Raw genomic sequence first — 22219 nt, 5'->3', positions numbered from 1 at the left:
CACAGTTTACTCCTACCTCGTGGTTCAGGATGGCTGTTGGAGGTCTGGCTCTCACAGCTGCATGGCAGTCAGCAGAAAGGAGGAAAGAGGCTGTTTCATCCCTTTCAGGGTATGTGTCATTTCTATTTACTCTAATTGGCCAGAACTTAATTATGTAGCCACACTCATCTTTAAGGGAGGGTGAGGGATGGAGTCTTTATTTCAGTGGCCCTTGTGCCTAGTTAAAATTTGAATGCTTTATTACTAAGGATGAAGAGGAGAATGGATCAAAAGCTGTAACACTGAAAGGTTTTAAGGATGGGAATATTTCTCATATTGCCCAAACACGTTACAAAACAGGACACTGGTTTCACTGTCAAGGTTCCCGAGTTCTACAGTGCCCCTCCAGCACACACACTGCTGTCCTCTGGGTGACCTTGAGGGTTCCCTTCCTTAACTTCCCTTGGCCTGCATTGCTCATCTGCAAAAGGGAGGCTACCCTGCCCATCTCGTGAAAGTGTATGTGAGCTACGTGGTACCAACAATCAAAGGGCTTAGCAGGCGATAGGATTGAATAATCGTTTTTAAGAAAGATGTTACATTTGAGAAATAATCTATGAACTATTTAGAGATTTGGAAGCACTAAGGAAATAAACAACACTTCATTTTTCCAATGTTCATTTTGTAATCCAGCAACTAGCAAGAAGTCCTTAAGTGAGCAGAACTAAGCTGATGTCACTCGTCAGCTTTCTCAGAAATGCCAGGTTGAACTGACCTGCATCCTGAGCAGAGGGCAGTCACAAGCCTTTGGTCACAGAGCTCAGATTGCTGAGATAAGTGATCAGAATGGAGTTTCCAGGAAAGCTGGACTTGTTCACATTCCACAGAGAGAAGCAGGATTTAGGATGAGTTAGTCTCTAAAACCCGGATTACAGGCAAAGTAGGGACAGAACTAGAGTTTATTTGTTCTTATTCTGAAAAGCTCCCTCCACCTGATAATATGAGTATAATAAGATTAGCTGTTTATGAACCTCCTCCTGTGCTACATGGCAGACTCTGAGCTAAGTTCTTTAGATAATTATCTCATTCAACATTCAACAGCCCAAAGAGGCAGGCACCAAGCGTGCCTCCATTTTACAGATGAGGGAATTGAGGTCTAAGGGCCCATAGTTACTAGGTGAAAGAATTATTTGTCCCAAAAAGTCTGGCTCCATAGTCCCTGCATATAAAACCCTAATTACCCTGTCTCCAACCACCTAAAGTCTTAGCATACCTCACTTCCAATTGAGCACACAGGTCTTAAAGGCCTACTATGTTCCAGGCCCTGGACTGGGTGTTGATTTTGTAGAGATAAAAAGACACAGTCCTGGTCCTCAAGGAGTTCACAGGTTGGTGGAGACATCCACTGAGTAAATGTGCTGCTGGGTATGCTGAGTGATTGCCTCATAAATGGAAAGAAGGCCTGACCTACCTTGGAGACTGCCAGGAGCAATCAAGGAAGGCTTCCTGAAGGAGGCATTTGCCTGAGCCGAGTGTGATATCTCTATTCAAATACACTTCAATGTGTCTGAAGTAGTACACATGCTACACACACACACACACACACACACACACACACACGAATATACCTGCTTTATAACTACCCCATTTGGATCCAGCAGTCTGATCCTTCTCATTTATTTACAAACAGAGCTTTAATCACCATTGGTAAGAATGGATGGGTGGGCTTTCAGGAACCTCAGCCCACCTATTTTATGGGTTAGCCCATTTATTTGATGGTGTTTCATCTTAGGTTCGAGAAGATTTGGAAGCAAAAGGCAGCCTCACATAAATGTCCAGGAGAGAACAGAGGCCAGGCCCACATCTGCCCTCGTCCCCATCCTCACCTGGAGAACCATGACCCCTGCTGTGAACCAGGTCATTCTTTTTTCTGCTTGCATTTCCTTACTACAGGTCTGTTACGACCTTCATTCTCATTCTTTTATCCCCACAATAATTGTTTGCATAGAGAACATCTTGTTCTGTTGGAAAACACAAGCTTAAAACTGAAAAACAAAATTTTCAATTGCTTTTCTGGGAGTCCTCACACAGAAGGATCCATGTCCTGCCTCCACCCATCTGAAACATTCTTTTTCTTTTTCCTTCTCAAAGGAGTAAGAAAAATGAAAAGCCTGGGATTCCAGCTCATTGCAAGAAGTATCCAGAAAGGGCACAGCAGGAATGCCGGCAGCAGCCTGGGTGCCCAGCCTTGCTCCTGAAAGGTACAGACTCCAGGTATTCAAATAGTGTTTAGTAGGTGGGGCCCAGGCCTGCACAGAACCCCGGCCTGCACAGAACGTCCACAGGGGCGGGATTGGTGCAGCAGGCTGGAGAGAAGGGGTGGGGCGAGTGGTTGTGCTTTGAGGCCATACTTGACGTGTGATGGAGAAAACTTCAATTATCTGTTTCAGAGATGGAAGGCTGGGTATTATGAGGTGGGGCTTACAGAAGGCCGTTAAGATTAGGTGAAAGATGGTAGACTTAATGGGGTGATCACTTCGTAGGGTATATGAATGTCTAATCACTATGTTGTACACCAGAAACTAATGTTATATGTCAACTGTAATTAAAAAATAAATATTTTAAAAAAGATTAGAAGGAAAAATAAAGGGAGAGAGAAGAATAGAGGGCGAGGAAAAAATGATTGGATGGAAGGGGAGAAGAAAATGAAACTTAAGAACCAGAGTTTCTAAAATCAGCTTCTGTCAAATTTTTGCCATCATCTGTTAAAGGTCTAAAACTCACATTTCATGAAAATATTTTTAAAATATTTACCATTAGGACTGGAACTCTGATATGACATTATAGTGTGAATAAAGCATTTGGGTTTTGGAGAGAAGCAGAACTGATTCTCAATCTTGATGCTGCTATTTCTTAGCTGAGTGACCTAGGATAAGCCTCAGCTTCCCTGTGAGTAAAAATGGTATGAAAATACCCACATGGAGGCAGCAGCATCTGACAGCGTGGGATGCAGGCAATAGGCTCGAGAGGACCCTGGTGGGCCTGTCCCTCTCTTGTAGGGTTGGAAAAATGGGTGCTCTGGCCCAACTGCACTTTACTGTCACCCTGTGAGAGGGGTCCCCAAGGAAGGCATTTTCTACTCTGCTGAAGGTTTGGAGGAGGCAGGCCTGAGGTGAGAAGGACAGCGACCCTGGCAGCACCAGATGGGAGACTGCGAAGTGTGTGAGTGAAAACAGGTGTGGGAGGCGGCCAGCAGGCTGCAAGCTCTGACCAGGCATTCTGTTGATCCACTGGCCTGCTAGGTTTCTCACATATTAATTATTTGTATTCTCTTATCCCTGTCTATAGCCCTGTGAAACTCTGGAAAACAACGCACTTCTCTGTTCATTTATATCCTGTGTTCTAAACATGAAATTCAGGTCTGAAGCCGTTGTCTCCGGCTTTGAGGTTGATGGCTCGTATGTTCTTTCATCAATAGCTACCCCCTCTCTGGGGCTGTGCTGGCCTGTGCTGAATGCACTTCCTTAAGCAGACATTCGGCTCATATTGAAGTTCTCGAACTGAGCCCAGTTTGCTATAGGAGCTATGTGCAGGGTTGTATGTGTGTGTGCCTGCGTGTGTGTGCGCGTGCCTGCGTGTGCGTGTTCCCATTCAGTGTCGTCCTCTGTCTACTCTTCCATTCTCTTCACAGCACTCTTTTAATAAATTCATTCTCAATCCTTTAAAACATTTTATCTTTAAATCCACAAGAATGTTAAGATTCTATCTGGGCTTCAGGAATTATATATTTAAAAAGTCACTTCAAATTGCATGACCATTCATCTAAGAATATTAACATTTTTTAATATTTCAAGTTCCACAAGAAAATCTGTGTGTCCTTTTCCTTCTTTGATTGTGAGTTAATTAACCATTCTAGCGTTGTGCTTATTCTTGATATTAAGAAACCCCACAGTACTTCCTTGCACTCTGTAGGGTTCTGACATTCCTTAAAATGGCTTGTAGTCAGAAGAAGAAAAAAGTGATGTTTTCCAAGATGGGCTTTAAAGAAGATAATTTCCCAGGAATGAGTTAAAAGATTAGAAACTTATATGTAAGTTATTGTTTAGGAATGAGCTTTAGTAGGAAAATTGTTTAATGTGATGACACAGTCTAAATATGCTTTGTTTGCAATGTTGAAACAACCTAGCAAGGTAATCTGTGCTATGAAATACTTCTCTCTGAGTTAAGACATCCAAGAGCTCCAAAGAGAAATAGAATGTAATGCCTATGTGGGGATATCTCCAAAAGAAAAGAAAAGCTAAACCTTATTAAAACGTGGAAAATCTAATGTGCTTAAATGAAATGGTTCGGTATGGTTTATCTAGATAAGGATATTGCAATACAATGAAACCATTTTAGCCTTGGATATATGAAATACAGTTGTAACATTCTAACTTCTTAGAACCTATTGGGTATTTTACAGGGATCTAGTCTTTCATTTCAGCTAGTCAGGTATGTTTAGTTTTTTCATAAACTGCATTATGTGTCATATAAATAGAAAATTACATTTTAATGTTGAGGCAGAGAATCCTTTTAAAAATAACTTTGTCTTATAAAAATTACACAGATTTACAGAGAAAGTTAAAACTACCCATAATCACATTAAGGAGAACTATTAGTTAGCATTTTGCTGTCATACTTCCAGTCATTTTATTGTGCAGAAACAATGTAATTTTTAAAAATTAGGGAATCATAATGTGTATACAATTTGGTATCCTGGTTTGTTGTCCTTATTGTTTCTACTGAACATATGCTAGGAAGGTTTCTTCATGGCATTATACAGTCCTCTATAACGTTGTTATTATTGGCTACATAGTTTTCCATTGTGTGAATGTACCACAATTTTTTAAAAAATCAGCTCCCTGCTTGCTATGCGCCACTTGGGTTCTTTCCTGGGTTTTTTTGTTCTCTTGTTGGTTATTACAAACAATGGTGTAGGTAGGCCTTTATACATAGCTGTGATTAGTTCTCTGGAATAACGGTAGGAACATTTGTAAAGCTATTCGTACATAACGCTGAATTCCCCTCCAGAAAAGCTGAACCAATTAACACTCCCTCCAGGAATATAGAAGAATAATGGAGAAGTTGACCATGCAGACTCGGTTCAAATCTTGACTCTGCCTCCCTCCGGTCATATGATCTTGAGCAGAAATTTTCAGCCCCTCAGACCTCACATCTGAAAATGGAGGGGAATAAATGTATTTATATCATGTGGCTATTTTGAGGATTAAATGGCACATCATCATCTGGAAGAATCTTATAACCAGATGCTTCCACTCATTGATTCAATTTGCTCAACAAATATGTAGCGAGTGTCTTTTGTGTGCCAGGCTTTGTTCTTGGCACTTGGGCTCTGTCAGTGAACCAAACGGAGATCTTTGTCTGCATGGAGGTCACATTCTAGGGGGGAGCGAGGAGACACAATAAATAACAGACGTGAAAAACAAGTAATTGTACAGTATATTAGAGGGCGATAAGTGTGCCATGACAAAACAAAGCAGAGCAGAGTCAGGATTTTCAGGAATCCAGGGGGCTCAGGTTGGAATTTTAAGAAGGGTAATCAGAGTAGGCGCCACTGAGAAGGTGACAGTTGAGCAAAGACTTGAAGGGGGTGAGAGAGTCGGACAAGCAGATAACAGAAGAATGGCTGTAAGCAGGAGCATGCGGGGGGAGGGGGGTGCTCCGAGACAGGCAGGGGCAGCATGGCTGGAGCCCAGGGTGTGAGGGAGGGAGGTGGGCGGAATAGGAGGAGGTGACAGCAGAGATGGCAGGGACCAATTACACGGGCCTGTCAGGGAGCAGATCACACAGGGTCTTTTCTGAGCAGAGGAGTAACATACTGTGACTTACATAATCTGTTACAGTCACTCTGGCTGCTTCGTTGAGGATAGACTATAAGGGCCCAGGGTGGAAACAGGGAGCCTGTCAAAGGGCCTCTGCAGTGAGAGGCAATGGTGCAAATAGTGAAGTGGCTCAGACTGGTCAGAGTCCGCTGGGAAGGTAGCGCCAGTCGGATTTCCCACGGGGTGTGAGGGGAATAAGAGTCATGGGCTTACGCCATGGCTTTTGAACTGAGCACCTGGAAGGATGGAGTTGCCTCTGACAGAGCAAGGAACTCAGAAGCTGAGTTTGCAAAAAGCTAAGTTTGAAGAGCCTACTAGACATCCAAGTGGAGATATTGAGAAAGCATTTGGATAAACTTCTGAAGTTGGGGAGAGAGGGCTAGAATGAAGTCATTGGTGTATGCGTGGTATTTTTTAAAGGTACGATATAAATAAAATCTCCAAGAAACTGCATTTAGACACAAGAGTCAATGACTGAACTGAGGTAGGTAGATAACTAGGGGAGTCTGATGTCCAGGAAAAAAAGTGAAGAAGAAAGGATGAAGGAAGAAGGAATGACCCAATGTATCAAGAGCTACTAAGAGGTCAAGTTAAGATGCGGCCTGAGAACTGATAAATTAATACAGATTCAGCCACCTTGCCTGATGAGAGCGGATTTGATGGAGTGCGCAAAACAAAGAGCCTCGTCAGGGTAGATTTAAGAAAAAGTGAGAGACTTGGAGACAGTGAGTACAGACAATTCTTTGAGGACGTTTGCTCTAAAATAAATGTGGCAGCAGCTAGCTGAGGACATACAATCAAAAGAAGGTGCAGTGTGTGTGTGCGTGTGTGTGTGTTAAAGAATGGAAGAAAGAATGGCATGTGGGTATGCTTATAGGAACGGTCCTGAAGAGAGATGTGATGTAGGGAAGAGGAGAACTGTTGGAACAACATCGTAAGTAGGAAAGAGCGAATGGGCTCCAGTGCAAAGTGGACGAATTGGTTTTAGAAAGAAGCATAGGAAATTCATCTACATTAAGAGGTAGCATCAGATGTGGGCAGATGTGGAAAAGGGAGACTGTGAACATTCTTCTGATTGTCCCATTTTCTCATGTATTTATTGAGCATCTACTGGATGTCTGGCACTAGGCTGCCCATTGGGTTATTTTACCAGGTTCTCCAGGGCCTTTGCCTCGCTGGAGTAACTCAGGAATCTTTAGAGACTTACTGGCTTTCAAGGGACGGGGTAATGGTACGCACAGAAGCCTGGAGAGATAAGCATCTTTCCCAAGGCCTCTCTGAATGTGTGGGCCCTTGAAGGCCCAGGTCAAGAATTTGAAGCAGTTACCCAACCATCCATTACTAAACATTGATAGAACCTTGTACTAAAAACAGTTGAGCTAAAAATAAAAAGTCCCAGTACTTATCTGAATTTTGTCAACTCAACTGCCAACAGCTACATCTACATGTTTGGAAACATCTATACAGACACTTGTATATTTGGAAACATCAGAAACCTTGGCATCATTTGGCATTTTTCAAGCTTTATACTCCTTATCTAGGTATTTTGGCTTTGTGTAGATGTAGCCAGACAATGTGAATGATCCATTTGAAATCAAGCCTCTGTCCACAGCGGTCTATTTCCATCCTCATGGAAACTCTCACTAAGGGAAAGAACACAGTAATCATGGAACCACGAGAAACAGAATGTCATCACCATTTTGTCTTGATACTGTCCATGAAAGTAAATATTCCCTTATATTTAGAGCTTAACTCTCTGAACAAATTTTCATGTTGTCCTTTAAATCTCATTCTAAGCAATTAAACTATTTTGATTTCTTCTCTTACCTCAAGTGATTACCTCAAGCTGTTACCTCAAGTGACAATCTTTCCTTCATCTGTTTTTTAATGTTTGATGCAATCTGAAGCCTATTAAAACCCTTCCACACTGTGGCCAACGTGTATTCCTCAGGGTTCTTATCAAGCCTCATCGTTAAGTCAGCTTTGCTTATTTTTTTTTAACTTTAATTTATTTTAAGTGTGTTTTTCCCGGACCCATCAGCTCCAAGTCAAGTAGTTGTTGCAATCTAGTTGTGGAGGGTGCAGCTCACAGAGGCCCACGCGGGGATCGAACCGGCAACCTTATTAAGAGAACCACACTCTAGCCAACTGAGCTAACCGGCCGCCCCAAGTCAACTTTGCTTTTATTGCCTTTGGATTATATTACTGCAATTCATTATGAATTGTTGGATAAGATAACTGACTGGAAATTAAATCCAAGGCACCATTCAGATTTTCAGAAAACCTGTGATTCTTTGTAGTCAATTAGGTATTAAATTCAGCTTCGTTTACTTGTATAAGGTATCATGATAAAAGATAGGCAAATCTGTTATCCAGTCTTCTTTATGCCTGTAAGAGTACTTTGCAATCTGTTGTACTTATTCATACTTATTGTATAAAATGACTCTTAGCTCCAGGAAAAGCAAACTTTTCTGTGGCTGGTTCCTAAATCTTGACACCTCTGGATGACTGACAGCACAGTAGGTCTGTTTACACCAGCATCACCACAGACATGTAATGCATTGTGATACGACATTAAAATGATGATGTCACTAGACGATAGGAATTTTTTTAGCTCCATTATAATCTTATGGAACCACCATCGTTTATGCAGCCCATTGTTGACTTTCATTCATGATGAGTCATGTCTTGTGCTGGGTAAGATTTCATTGCGAGCCTCTATTTGATTGTACTTGATCTTTGGGGAAACCCTGAGTGGCCCGAGTTGAGTGGTCAAAGTTTTCCTCTAGGGTGACTTTGCAGTTGTGTTGGCCACATGCCAGGAGGAGGCATTTGCAAATTGTGACCAGTATAAATTCTGAGCTTGGGGTTTTCCCTGACTGCTCCGGTAATACAAATTCATTTCCCACAGCCATGTGTTGGGCTGTTGTAAATTTTAATGTGAAATAATTCTTGATTTTTTTCTATCCATAGTGACAGAAATGGTTTTCCTTGTAGCCTCAAGTGCCAGCAGCAATCAGATTAGTGCACATTTTCTTCACTGAATTTCAGTCATTCAGGGTCCCATCTTTACCATGGATTTTACTCTTAGAGAGTTTGAGAGAAACAGGATAAACTTGGGGAACTTAACCATCAGTAGAAAAAGGTTTTAAAAATATATAATAAAGGGAATTTTATCATGGTATGTTACCTGGCTCATCAAGTAGGATATGATCATAATAATTAAATTATAATTAGGTATGTAATTAGTTATATAAATATGGAATTACAATAAAATAAACATTGAATATTCATTTAAACAAAAATTATGATAGAACTTTACTGGGAGAGGAAGTGAGAGCAAGAGGATAGAAAAGGTATTTGATGATATCCTATCATCATCGTAGGATATCAATAGCTAATGCTTAAACTCTATACACCAGGAAATAGTAATGTAAGCATACTATTTAAAGATATGGATATAAGTACCAGAAAAAGAGTTAATGAGAATTTTAGAAGAGGAACTCGGGAATGGGCAGTGGCGTGCTAGAGCTGACCTGCTCGAGCTTGAGAAAGCCAGTTGGGTACATCTCTTCCCAACTGTCTGTTCAATGACATCACAATGGGACCTTGAAATCATCCATGGTGGGAATATTTACACCACTGAAACAGAAAATACTATAAATCAGGGCATATTTTTCCAGAGAGTCAGTTGCTAAACATTTACCAGCATACCACTGGGTGTGGAACAGGGACTCCTTTTTTTAGTTATAAGCTTTATTGTATTGTTTAGTTTTTCAAACTGTGTACCTGTATCACTTTGAGAAAATGATATTTTTCAGTGAGTAACCCACGGGGAAGAAAGAACAAAGAGAGAAGATTTGCCTTATCATATATCAGAACATACCATAAAACTAATATAATCTAATTGTTACAGTGTAAACATAGAAATCAACAAACAGAAGAGAAGAATAGACTAGAATCCATAAATTGGTCCCTACCCACATATTAAACTTATAAATGATTAAGTGGTATTTCAATTCAATGAGGGAAAGTGATTAAGTAACAAATCCTAATACAATTATCTATCCATCTGTATTAGTCTGCTTGAGCTGCCATATCAAAATACCACAGGCCACGTGCCTTAAACTACAAAAATGTATTTTCTCATACTTTCGGGGACTGGAAGTCCTAGATCAAGGTGCCAGCAGGTTTGACTTCTTCTGAGCTCTCTCTCCTTTGCTTGCAGATGGCCACCTTCTCACTGTGTCCTTAGTTGGCCTTTTCTCTGTGCACACAAATCCCTGGTGTTCCTCTTATAAGAACACCAGCCATATTGAATTAGGACACACTTGTGGCTTCATTTAACCTTAGTTACCTCTTCAAAGGCTCTATTTCCAAATACAGTCACACTGGGGACTAGGGTTTCACCATATGAATTTGGGGTGAACACAGTTCATTCCATAGCACCTAAAAAAGAGTAAAATTTGATCCTTATAGAACAAAATTACTCAAATGTAAAAAATTAAATCATAGAATTCTTAAATGATAATCCAGGAGACACCACTGAATCTAGGGTCCTGGATATTTCTTAACTAAGTCAAGAATTTCATAAACTATAAAATAAAAATAGTAACTATATTTAAAAATTAAATTTTACAAGGTGAAGGATATTTTAAACAAGGTGTATCAGCAGAATACGGTACAGGAAACACAAACCACCGTGGGATTTTCAGGAAGAGAGGAACTTAATACAGGAATTAGGTATTTGCAAAAGTGCTGGGAGGGCTAGAGGACCACTGGCAGTAATGTGGCTGCCATTATATAACCGATTTTAGGAGCACATTGACAAAATTGCAGTCTAGATGTCAGAAAGCTGTTGCTGCTACACTGCTGCCTGCTGGACTCTCACAGTCAGGAAGCTGGTGATCAGACATGGAAATGCAAAGTGAGGTCACGAATATTCATGTGTCTCCAAACTTGCTTTCCAGCAGAAACAGCAGAAGGAAATGGCTTCCATCTCACTTCTAGCATCTAGATCTTGCATGAATGCATCTAACTGGAGCAACTTAATTCACATCTGATTCCTCGCTACAAGGGAACCTGTAAATTGGGTTTTTAGCTCTTTCCAGCCCCTGTGATCAGAAAAGTGCTTAGAAGGGAACATTAAATGGCCAGACTATATTCAGGGAACAAAGTGCATTAAAAAAAATACATTTGGGGATTGAGTGGTGGGAATTATTGATGATAGACAAAGACTTACAATTTTAAATCATTAATAGCTCTTAAAGATGGATGAGAAAAAGGGAAACAACCCAAAACAAAAATGGCAAAGGATATGAATGAACAGGCAATTCACACAAATGGCAAAGATAAAAAAGAAAATTTGCTTAGACTTATATCCCTAATGAACATTAAGATATAACATTATACCAATCATAATGGCAAGAATTTTAAAGAGCAATGACTTAATTTAATGGTGGGGTTGAAAAGTACCTATTACTGAAAGGGGTAGAGCAATTGGCTCTAAGTTGGACCTCCAGTAACAATTCCCAGAAAGTCACTGCTGAACTCACCATTAGAGCCACTGCTTTCTTTTTTTGCTTTCTTTTATGTGGAGGTGACTATAATGAGATATCATTTCTGTAAAATAATAGATTATGTATGTATGTGTCTTTGTGTATAAATATGTATCTGATTACATGAGCATGAGGAAAAACATGGCAGGATACATACCAGGTTGTTACCATGGTTTACCAGCATAGGTAGAGGTATGGGGTAGGGGTGGGGCATTTGAAATGCTGTGAGTAAAAGGGTAGGAGAGGGAATGAGGAAAGTAAGCTGAAAGAAAAGAGAAAAACAGCAAAAAAAAGTTTATGTTTTCAGCATGGCTCATTCAGAGTCACTCTCTAAAAGCCCATAATTTTAAAGGCTTGTCTCCAAACATTGACCTGTAAAAAGATACCATCCTTCAGCCAAATGTGGCATTGTGACTGATATGCGTGACAGCAAACACTGAGCTAAACTATTTTTTTAATTTTCCAAATATTCTAGAATGGAATCATTTCTATTCTGGAAAGCAATTTGGCAAAAGCCACAAAACCTTTACATCCATTGAGCCAGAAATTACACTTCTAAAAAATCTAAGTAAAAATCCTAAAGAGATTTGGGTACAATTTTTGGTTTAAAGATGTTATTTTAGTATTAATTATAATAGCGAAATATAAGGAACAAAGGACAGTCTAAATGTTTAGCAAAAGTTAATTTAATAGATCCATGGAATGGATCATCAAGCAACCACTAAAAATCATATTTTTAAAGACTTTTAATAGTACAGAAAACTGCTCACGATGTAATGTTAAGTGAATAATAAAACAAGACATAAATTATCACTGCCTGATTTCACTATTGCTAGACACACACATAAACACAGAAGGCCTTAAGGAGATACACCAAAGTGTTAATACTGATTAGCTCTAGGAGATAAAGATGGTTATTATTTTTTTCATTTATTTGTATTTTCCACATTATCTAGAATGAGCATTTATTTGGGATGAATATCCTTTTGCTCCAATGTGAGGACAAATTGACTGACAAATCAGCCACCCCAGTGATTCATAGACTGCAAACTCTATGGGGGTTGTTGTCTGCTTAACATTGTGTTTTCGCTGCTTAAAACATAGTAGTGGATGGATGGATGGATGGATGGATGGATGGATGGATGGATGGATGGATGGGCGCACGCATGGATGGATGGATGGATGCAAGGATGAATTTGGTGATTCTGGTGGGCTGGGTAGAGGGATCCTTCCTTTTTCAATCCTCTATTCTTTTCTCTTGAAGCTTTAAGGCACACACAGTAGGACTTTCATAGAGATCAAGAGACTATTCTGTTGATTAAAATATAAGTACCACTTTCACCTCCTTCTATACATATATCAGATTCTAAATTAAGGAGAGGATATTTGTGAGAGCGCCAGAAATAACCAGAAATCGTCCATGCCTTTGTCAGTACAATATATGGAATAATTGTAGTTAATGTGTGTGAATCAATTGGTCCTTAGGTTCTCTACCAGGTCTCATCCATATCCTTTGATGAGTCATGTCTGTCATCTTCAGCCATCTATTGCAATGAGGAAAGACATAAGCCAATACCTTACTAGGAAGAGCTGGGCAAGGTAGGGCATTTGGGGCATGTAGTACATTTAAAACTCTGGCTATATCCTTTGAGACTTCAGAGTTTAAATTTTGTGAAATGACTATTTTGCTCAAGATCAATGTATCTACGATTTTGAGCAAGTACTTATATATTAGGCACCTTAACTATATAATTGCACTTAATCCTAACAACATTATTATCCCCATTTTATTTACAAGGAAGCTGAGAGGATATAATTTGCTTAAGAGCACGCAGCGAGTAAATAAGAGAGTCAGGATTCATAGCTGAGCCTGTCCAGTTCCAAAACCTCAGTCTCATTCCGGTATACGCAGCCGTCAGACTCACAGCCTAATTCCCTCCCACTCCACCTGTACTAACACAAGTCCTTTCATACGTTCATTTGCAGTTAGTTAAACCAGGTGTTACACAGACTTTCTTAATGAATGTTAATACTTCTGTTCTAGAACTAGCTGTCCCTCCAGGATGCCTGCAAACATTTCAGAGTCACATTGAGCAGTAACAAATTATATTTTCCTTAACAAATTTCTCACCTAGTCATAAAATGATTGTGGATGTTATCTGTGTCTGTTGTTTACATCCTGGCTGTGAGCAGTCGTGCAGGGAAACATCCAAGTGTTGTTGGTGACAAAGAATTACCTCTGATCTTCACTTCAAAGGCAACCGAACAAAAAGCCTTCCCAGCAACACCTTTGAGATTAATGTCAATCAGCCTCTTCCCTCAACTTGTTTATACAAGTACTTGCATTATAATGAGTGAAGCTTGTTAGGACTCCATAAACCGCCTCTAAAATGGCAGTGAAAATACCCACGGCACACACACGCGCACACACACACAATTTTTTCCTGATGTATCATAAGAGAGTTGTAGTAAATAGAGCCTTTTTATCCCTTAGCCGATTCTCTAACACTGATTTTACAAGGGTGCCAACAAGGTTCCATCAGAGGGATGAGTGCTCTTTCCAAACCCCAAAATCTAAATACCTCGCATTTTCTGTAATGTCTGCAGAACTTTTCTTCCTTTCCAGAACCCATGTCTATTATCTCTCTCTTCTCCTGAGCACACACTCAGCTTCACAAAGCCTTTTGGTCTGAGACTCGGGCTTCTTCGAAATTGTCAATTCCACCTCCACCTTTTCCACCTCCGATTCCAGCTGTTCTGGGACATAGCAACCGGAAGAAGGAGGCCTTGCTCCTGGCACACGCCCCTACCTGGTCTGATGCCTCGTTTCTGTCTCCCACTGTGCCTGAGGCTTCTTGCATCACTGCAGTGCTGACGTGGATGATGGCTTCATCTAGGACCGTGTTCGCACCATCTTTGTAGCCCAGGCTCATAGCCTAGTACCCAACACTCAGCAGGCACTCAGTTAGTGCCTAGAGTCCAGTTAAGTGCATGAATGGACGTGCAGACCACCCTTTACCCATGAGGCTGAGAATGAGAGTCCCTAGGAGTCGGGGACAGGAGAGGGATAGCACTTGAGGGTCGGTCAACTGGAACAAGGACAGGCAGTCAGAGTATGTGATGTGGAAAGATCCAGAGAGGCACATTAGCAAAGAGTTCGTTAGGCACAGGCCAAAGGTGAGGTAGATGATAACAGGAGAGCCGTTGTAGGGCACAGGCTCGAGCTTCAGGCCCCAGAGCCCGGGCCCCAGGCTGTGCCTCCTTGGTGAGCCTGTCCCAGAAAAGAGCTCGGTAAGATCCCAGGACAGATCAGGTCGCCTGTTTAATTAAAATACCCTGAATTGAATAATGCACTGAATCAACAAACCTGTGTTGAGTTTCACATATGTGTTGGCTGTTACGCCGTATCGAGGGTTATGGCCTCACACAGCTCACAGTCTTAGTCATGTGACAGTAGGAACGGTGAAATGGAAAAACATTTCACTTTTCCTACTCACTCTGCACTTACACAGCCACTGCTATGAAGAATGTAAAAGAATGTGAGCAAGAGCAAAAGGCAGAATCTTCATTATTTCCAATTTTATCTCAATTCCAGCATATATTAAAAGAGTGATTTGTCCTCTGAGTTACTGAAATGAGGTGAGAGTTGATTTGGGGGAATTTTATGAGTAGGGATTGTCTTCATTCTTTATATAAAATTCATCCCAAAGTGCAGCTACAAAAACATTAATAACAGCATGGCCAGAAGCACAAAGCAAAAATGTTAGCTACGCTCACTTGCAGAAAACAGAATTTACATTAGCTCTTGCAGGTCTCAGAGGCTGCCACTCCCTGTTTAGTTCCTTCTTCAAACTCATCAATGAGAAAGGAAGCTCCTTCTTCCCTGGGGAAGAGTGAGGAAGGGAACAGAGATGATCCAAGCATGTTATCCTATTGGAAATACCTCCACCTGGAATCTATAGGTGTGGGAAATGAAGCTCAGTATTTTGCAGTACTGTAGTTGCTTTCATTCCTTATGATTCTGACCTGGATTCTGCCTTTCAAAAACAAGTAAATCACAATGTGTGTCTGACCTAATTGCACTCTCCCACTGAAACAGTCACCTAGGATGGATGAGAGAAACTTCTGACTAGCTAGAGTCCTACAAAATCACCACGATTAAGAGTGTTTAATTACTTCCTGTACCACCAGTCCCAGGCCCACAGCATTAGTATTGGGATTTATGGGAAGATCTCAGAGTGATAAACAATCACTCTAAAGTGCATTATCACAAATTTCTGTTAGCTTGACATGTAAACTCCCACAGATACCATATCCTGACACACCAACTTTCTTTGACATTAATTTTTCCAGCAAGCCAGCCTCATTCAAAGTAGGCTTTCATAATGCATTTCAGATACTCTCACTAATCTTACTGAAAATAAAGAGTGCAGTTTTGAAAAAACAAATAGACCTCAATTTATAAGTCAACTCTTTTACTTCCTTCCTTCTGTTTTGGTTATCACTTGAAAGATTTATCTTATTCTCCTTTTGTTTAAATTTGGAAACTGGAATTTTAAAGAGCAGCTGATAAAGTACATGTTCCAGACTTTAAAGTTTTAGCCTAATATTAATTCATCAGAAAAAAGCTAGTCAATTTTCATTTTTCATGAAAATATGGCAATAAAAATGCATTTGCAGTTACAAAACAGGTCAAGGTCATTTGTGGCGCTCGTTAATCCTGCCTCTCCTGTGAAAAAAGGCTAAAAACATTGCTTACATTTTGCAGATGAAAAAAAAGTAACAGGTTCCATCTTGCCCTGGGTATAATAGCAAAGCCTGTGGTAGAGCCTGAAATAGAATCTGAAGGAATTTGTGTTCTTTTTTTGATGTAGAACAGGATGCAACTTTAGCAGTCTCAATTAAAATCGTGCTACAAAGGAAACAGTTCTATCTCTTCACTAAATTTTCTTTTGTATAATTAAATAGTTCATTTTGGCTGTACTTTCAATTGGATACCTTATGCTAATTAAACTGAACAAATATAATTTATATAGTAATTTCACAGAACACTTTGGATGCTAAGCGTAATAAATAACAGGAAAAAATGTAATCATTTCAAAGAACTTTTTATAATAAAAAGCAATATTTTAAATCCAAAATAACAATTAATTAATTAATTAATTAATTTAATAAAATACAATATAGAGTCGAGGAGACTTTGATTCAAGTTAGCAGAGTAGATAAACTCTAAGATTATGTCCTCCCAAACAACCAAAATGTCCTTCGATAGACGAATGGATAAAGAAGCTGTGGTATATATACACAATGGAATACTATTCAGCAGTAAGAAAAGATGATATAGGAACATTTGAGACAATATGGTTGGATCTTGAGAGTATAATGCTAAGTGAAATAAGTCAGACAGAAAATGCAGAGAATCATATGATTTCACTGATATGTGGTATATAAACCAAAAACAACAAAAGAACAAGACAAACAAATGAGAAACAAAAACTCATAGACACAGACAATAGTTTAGTGGTTACCAGAGGGTAAGGGGGTGGGGGGTGGAAGATGAGGGTAAGGGGGATCAAATATATGGTGATGGAAGGAGAACTGATTCTGGGTGGTGAACACACAATGGGATTTATGGATGATGTGGTACAGAATTGTACACCTGAAATCTATGTAATTTTACTAACAAATGTCACCCCAATAAATTAAAAAAAAAGATTATGTCCTCCCATGACCACATCAAAATTACAACTAAATTATAGAACAACTGTCCTTGAGAACCCCCTGAAGACTAGCTGAACATAACTCCTTTGACACTGGTAAGAGGGATGAAGACATAAAATGTGGTAATTAAGAATCAGAAGACGTATCACAGCTGCAGAGCTCTTCACTGAAGAGTGAAGTGTTTCTTCCCCATGCTGAGCTCTCCAGTTGGGGCACCAGTGCTGAGAAGTAGAGTCCCTATAACATCTGGCCATCAAAACCAGTGGGGCTTGTGTCCCAGAGAGACAAAGTGTTGTGGGAGACTGACACATGCTGCTCTTAAAGGGTCAGCACACAAACTCACTCTAAGTTCTAGTGCTGGGACAGCAGCTCGAAAAGCACCCAGGACATATGGGGAAGAACTAAATTAACTAACTTCAGGGAGAGGGCTTGAGGGGCAGGATTCAGGGCAACTCTGGGGACAGAAGCTCTGACAGGCATCATTGTTCTTTTGTTGACCTCTCCTCCCACCCAGCTGGTCCAGCACAGGAGGGCACCAAATCTGTGTTCTCTATTAACCATTCACCCCATCCTGGTGATTCCCTGAGACCCTGCCCCACACAACTCGCTCATTCGACTCTTCCACAGGAGCTACCAGGCTTGACTCATGCTGCAGACTCAAAGGATCATAAACTTTACATAAGCGGTGGCTGCCTTAGGCTTGGCCTCCAGACTTTCTCAGAGGTCCACAAATACCACGTAAGGAGCTGCTGGCCTCAGCATACATTGTAGCTCCTGCAAAGTGGCCTCCATCTCAGAGTAAACGGAAAACTTTGTATTGTATTGTAACTCCCATCAGATGGCCCCAAACTTGGCATAAGTAACGGCCAGACCTGGCCTGGAACATAGTTCCAACTTAGTGGCCACAAGCCTGACACAAGTGATGGCTGGCCTCAGCTCACATAGTAGTGCCTACTAAAGAGTCCCAAGCTAAGCACCAGTAGCAGCCAGGTGCCGCTCACAGCATAGCCTCTCCCACGTTCCTCTAAGCCCAGCATAAATGGCAACCAACCACATATCAGTTTGTAGCTCCTAGCAAGTGACCCCAAGCTCTGCACAAGAGGCAGCTGACTGGTCTGCACCAGAACCTGTCACAAAAGGCTGTAGATCCAACACACCAGTGTCTGCCTTCAGGCTACACCAGAGAACCACCCAACCAACTCCACAGATGACTCACTCAAAGGGGGAACTCTGCTGTCACCAAAGCCATGCTAAAGTGACTTCGAGTCCATGAGGTCACTGTTGCCCAACAGCTCACCCATTATAGTCACAACCACTCCTCACAGGCAGTCAGCCTGAGGGTCAGTGCCACTGACTGACATGCCAGCAGCAGTCAAGGCCCAACTACAATAGGAGGACATACACAATCCACACAGGGGACACCCCTGGCGCACCCGCCACAGGTGACCAGGGAGACAGTACCATAGGGCCCCACAGGACACTTTCAGCATAAGGCCCATCTGTCAAGACCGGGAGATGCAGCAGGTCTAGATTTCATAGAAACGAACACAGGGAGGCAGCCAAAATGAGCAGACAAAGAAACATGTTCCAAATGAAAGAACTGAACAAAACTCCAGAGAAAAGAACTAACCAAAATGGAGACAAATAACTACCAGAGTTCAATACACTGGTTGTAAGGATGCTCAATAAACTTAGAAGAAGAATAGATGAACTCAGTGAGAACTTCAACAAAGAGAAAACACAAAGAAGAACATGGAAAACACACACACAAAAAACAGCCATTAAGAGCTAAAGAATACAATAACTGAAATGAATACATTAGAGGGAATCAACATCAGATTAAATGAAGCAAATAATCGAATCAGTGATCTGGAAGAAAAGGTAGTGAAACACCCAATCAGAACATTAAAAAAAAAAAATTCAAAAAATAAGGATAGTTCAAGGGGTCTCTGTGACAATATCAAGCATACCAACATTTGCATCATAGGCATCTCCGGAGAAGAGGTAGAGAAAGGGATTGAAAGCCTATATGAAGAAATATTAAGTGAAAACTTCTCTAACCTGGTGAAGGAAATAGACATACAAGTCCAGGAAGTGCAGAAAGTCCCAAACAAGATGAACCCAAAGAGGACCACAGCAAGACACCTCATAATTAAAATGTCAAAGATTAAAGGAAAAGAGTCTTAAAAGTAGTAGGAGAAAAGAAGTTAGTCATGTACAAAGGAGCTCCCGTAAGACTGTCAGCTGATTTCTCAACAGAAACTTTTTAGGCCAGAAGGGAATGGCACTAAATATTCAAAGTGATGAAAGGCAAAAACCAAGATTATTCTAGCCAGCATGGCTGTCATTTAGAATCAAAGGACAGATAAAGTTTTGCAGACAAGAAAAAGATAAAGGAGGTTATTACCCCTAAACCTGAATTACAAGAAATGTTAAAAGGACTTTGTTAAGTAGAAAGGAAAAGATAGAAAAATATGAATTAGAAATAAAGAAAATATTCTCACTCACAAGGCAAACACTTAATAAAAGCAGTGGATCAACTAACTATAAAGACAGTAATACAAAGGTTAAAAGACAAAAATAGGAAAATTATGTATAATTACAAAATAAATTTAGGGATACACAAAACACAGAAAAGGTAAAAAAATGACAAAAAACAAATGTGGAGGGGGTGAGTAAATATAATGATTTTAGAATGTTCAAAATTAAGTGACCATCAATTTAAAATAGATTCTATAAACATAGCTTGGTATATATGAAGCACATAGTAACCATAAACCAAAAATCTATATAAGAAGTAAAGAGAAAAGATTTCAAACATAATACTATAAAAAGTCATCAACCTACAAGACAAGAGAGCAAGAGAATAAGAAAGCAACATACAAAAACAATCAGAAAACAATAAAATGTCAAAACTACATACCTATCAATAATTACTTTAAATGTAAATGGATAAAATCCTCCAATCAAAAGACACAAGGTAGTTGAATGGATTAAAACAAAACAAGAACCATATCTATGCTGCCTACGAAAAACCCACTTCAGATTGAAAGACACACAAACAGACTAAAAATAAAGGGATGGAAAATGACATGACATGAAAATAGAAATTGAAAATAAAATCTGAGTAGCAATAGCTATAACAGACAAAATAGACTTCAAAACACAGGCAATAACAAGAGAAGAGGAGGGCATTTCATAAGGATAAAGGGATCAATCCAACTAAAGGATATAACTGTTGTAAACATCTACACATGCAACCTGGGGGTACCTAAATGTATAAAGCGAATATTGATGGACAGGAAGGGAGAGATGGAAAGAAGGCAATCTTAGTAGGTGATTAAAACCCCATAGTAGGTGGTTAAAACCCCATTGACAGCAATGCATAGATCATCCAGACAGAAATTCAACAAGGAAACAGTGACCTTAAATGACACATTAAACCAGATGGACTTAATGTTTTTTATTATACATATATTTATTTATTATTAGTTTCAGGTGTACAAAACAACATAATGATTAGACACCCCTCACAAAGTGATAACCCCATCAAGCCTACTACCATCTTACACCATACCTAGCTATTACAGTACCATTGACTATATTCCCTATACTGTACATTATGTGACTATATTTTTTAAAATTATACTTGACATTTGGTATTAGTTTCAGGTGGACAGCACAGTGGTTAGGTTCTTATATAATTTATGAAGTGATTCCCCCTGATAAGTCTAGTACCCATATGACACTATACATAGTTTTTACCATATTTTTAACTATATTTTCCACAGTCTTTCACATCCCTGTGACTATTTTGTAACTACCAATGTGTACTTCGTAATCCCTTCACCGTTCTCACCCATCCCTCCAAAACCCCTCCTTTCTAACAACGATCAGTTTGTTCTCTGTATCTATGAGTGTATTTCTGTTTTGTTTGTTCATTTATTCAGTTCTTTAAATTCCACGTATAAGTGAGATCATATGGTATTTGTCTTTCTCAGTCTGACTTATTTCACTTAGTGTACTATCCTCTAGGTCCTTCCATATTGTTGCAAATGGTAAAATGTCATTCTTTTCTATGGCAGAGTAATACTCCGTTGTATAAATGTACCACAATTTATTTATTCAATTGTCTATTAATGGACATTTCAGTTGTCTCCATATCTTGGCTATTGTGAATATTGCTGCAGTAAACATAGGGGTGCATATATCTTTTCGAATTAGTGTTTTTAATTTCTTTGGATAAATACCCAGGAAGGGGATTAAGAAGTACAAATTGCCAGTTATAAAAATAGTTATGGGGATGTAAAAGACAGCATAAGGAACATATTCAATAATATTGTAATAACTATGTATGTTGTCAGATGGGTGTTAGACATATCAGGGTGATCACTTCTTAAGTTATATAAATGTATAATCACTATGTTGTACACCTCAAACTAATAGAATATTTTATGTCAAATGTAATTGGAAAATATGTTTACTTTAAAAAATAAAAAAAAATAAAATCCACTATAATCAAACATTATACGACAATAAGCACTATTGTTTAGGTTGAGCCAGTCAACTTGCAACTTCTAATATGGCTCTCTTAACATAGTTCTGGACTTTAAAGTGTTCTAAATTAAATCCCACAATGACTGTTAAGAAAAAGCACCTTCAAAGTTACAAAAATTTAGAATTCCATGCTGCCGTCCTGTGTCCACCATCTGGCCACTGCAGTTATGATTTCAGTTTCCTTCCCTAAGTTTTTGTGTTTGTGTACAAGTGTTGGAGTGAAACTTGAGCCACTAGCTGCCACACTGTTTAGAAGTGCCATCTGTACTATTAGGCTGGGAAGAGAATAGCTCTCACAAAATATTATCAACCTGTGGATCCTCAGGTACCAAATGAGGAATTTCATTGTACCTACTGTAACATGCAGGTAGCTGAAAAAATTAAATGAGGTGAGTTCTGTAGAGCAGTTAAAAGAGCACAGACGGAGCAGGTAGTAAGTGTACAATAAAGATCAGCTTTGGGTATCCTTGACACTCTGGCCTGAACACATGCCAGCCTTGCAAACATCAACTTTTTATTGAC

At 39.7% G+C, this 22219-nt stretch overlaps 1 long non-coding RNA gene across 2 annotated transcripts in view; it reads left to right on the top strand.

Annotated features, from left to right (window-relative positions):
• The window catches only part of LOC308500176, a 52612-nt gene that overhangs the window by 11854 nt on the left and 18539 nt on the right, over nucleotides 1-22219 (top strand). For both annotated transcript variants that reach the window (XR_013993691.1, XR_013993692.1), the window contains exons 4-5: nucleotides 1772-1896; nucleotides 2131-2240. This is a non-coding gene — a long non-coding RNA (uncharacterized lncRNA). The remainder of the gene's footprint in view (nucleotides 1-1771; nucleotides 1897-2130; nucleotides 2241-22219) is intronic.

The sequence above is a fragment of the Rhinolophus hipposideros genome (assembly GCF_964194185.1).
Source record: "Rhinolophus hipposideros genome assembly, chromosome: 1".
Taxonomy (NCBI): domain Eukaryota; kingdom Metazoa; phylum Chordata; class Mammalia; order Chiroptera; family Rhinolophidae; genus Rhinolophus; species Rhinolophus hipposideros.
The sequence above is the reverse complement of the archived record's forward strand: the minus strand, read 5'-3'. Positions and strand labels throughout refer to the sequence as shown.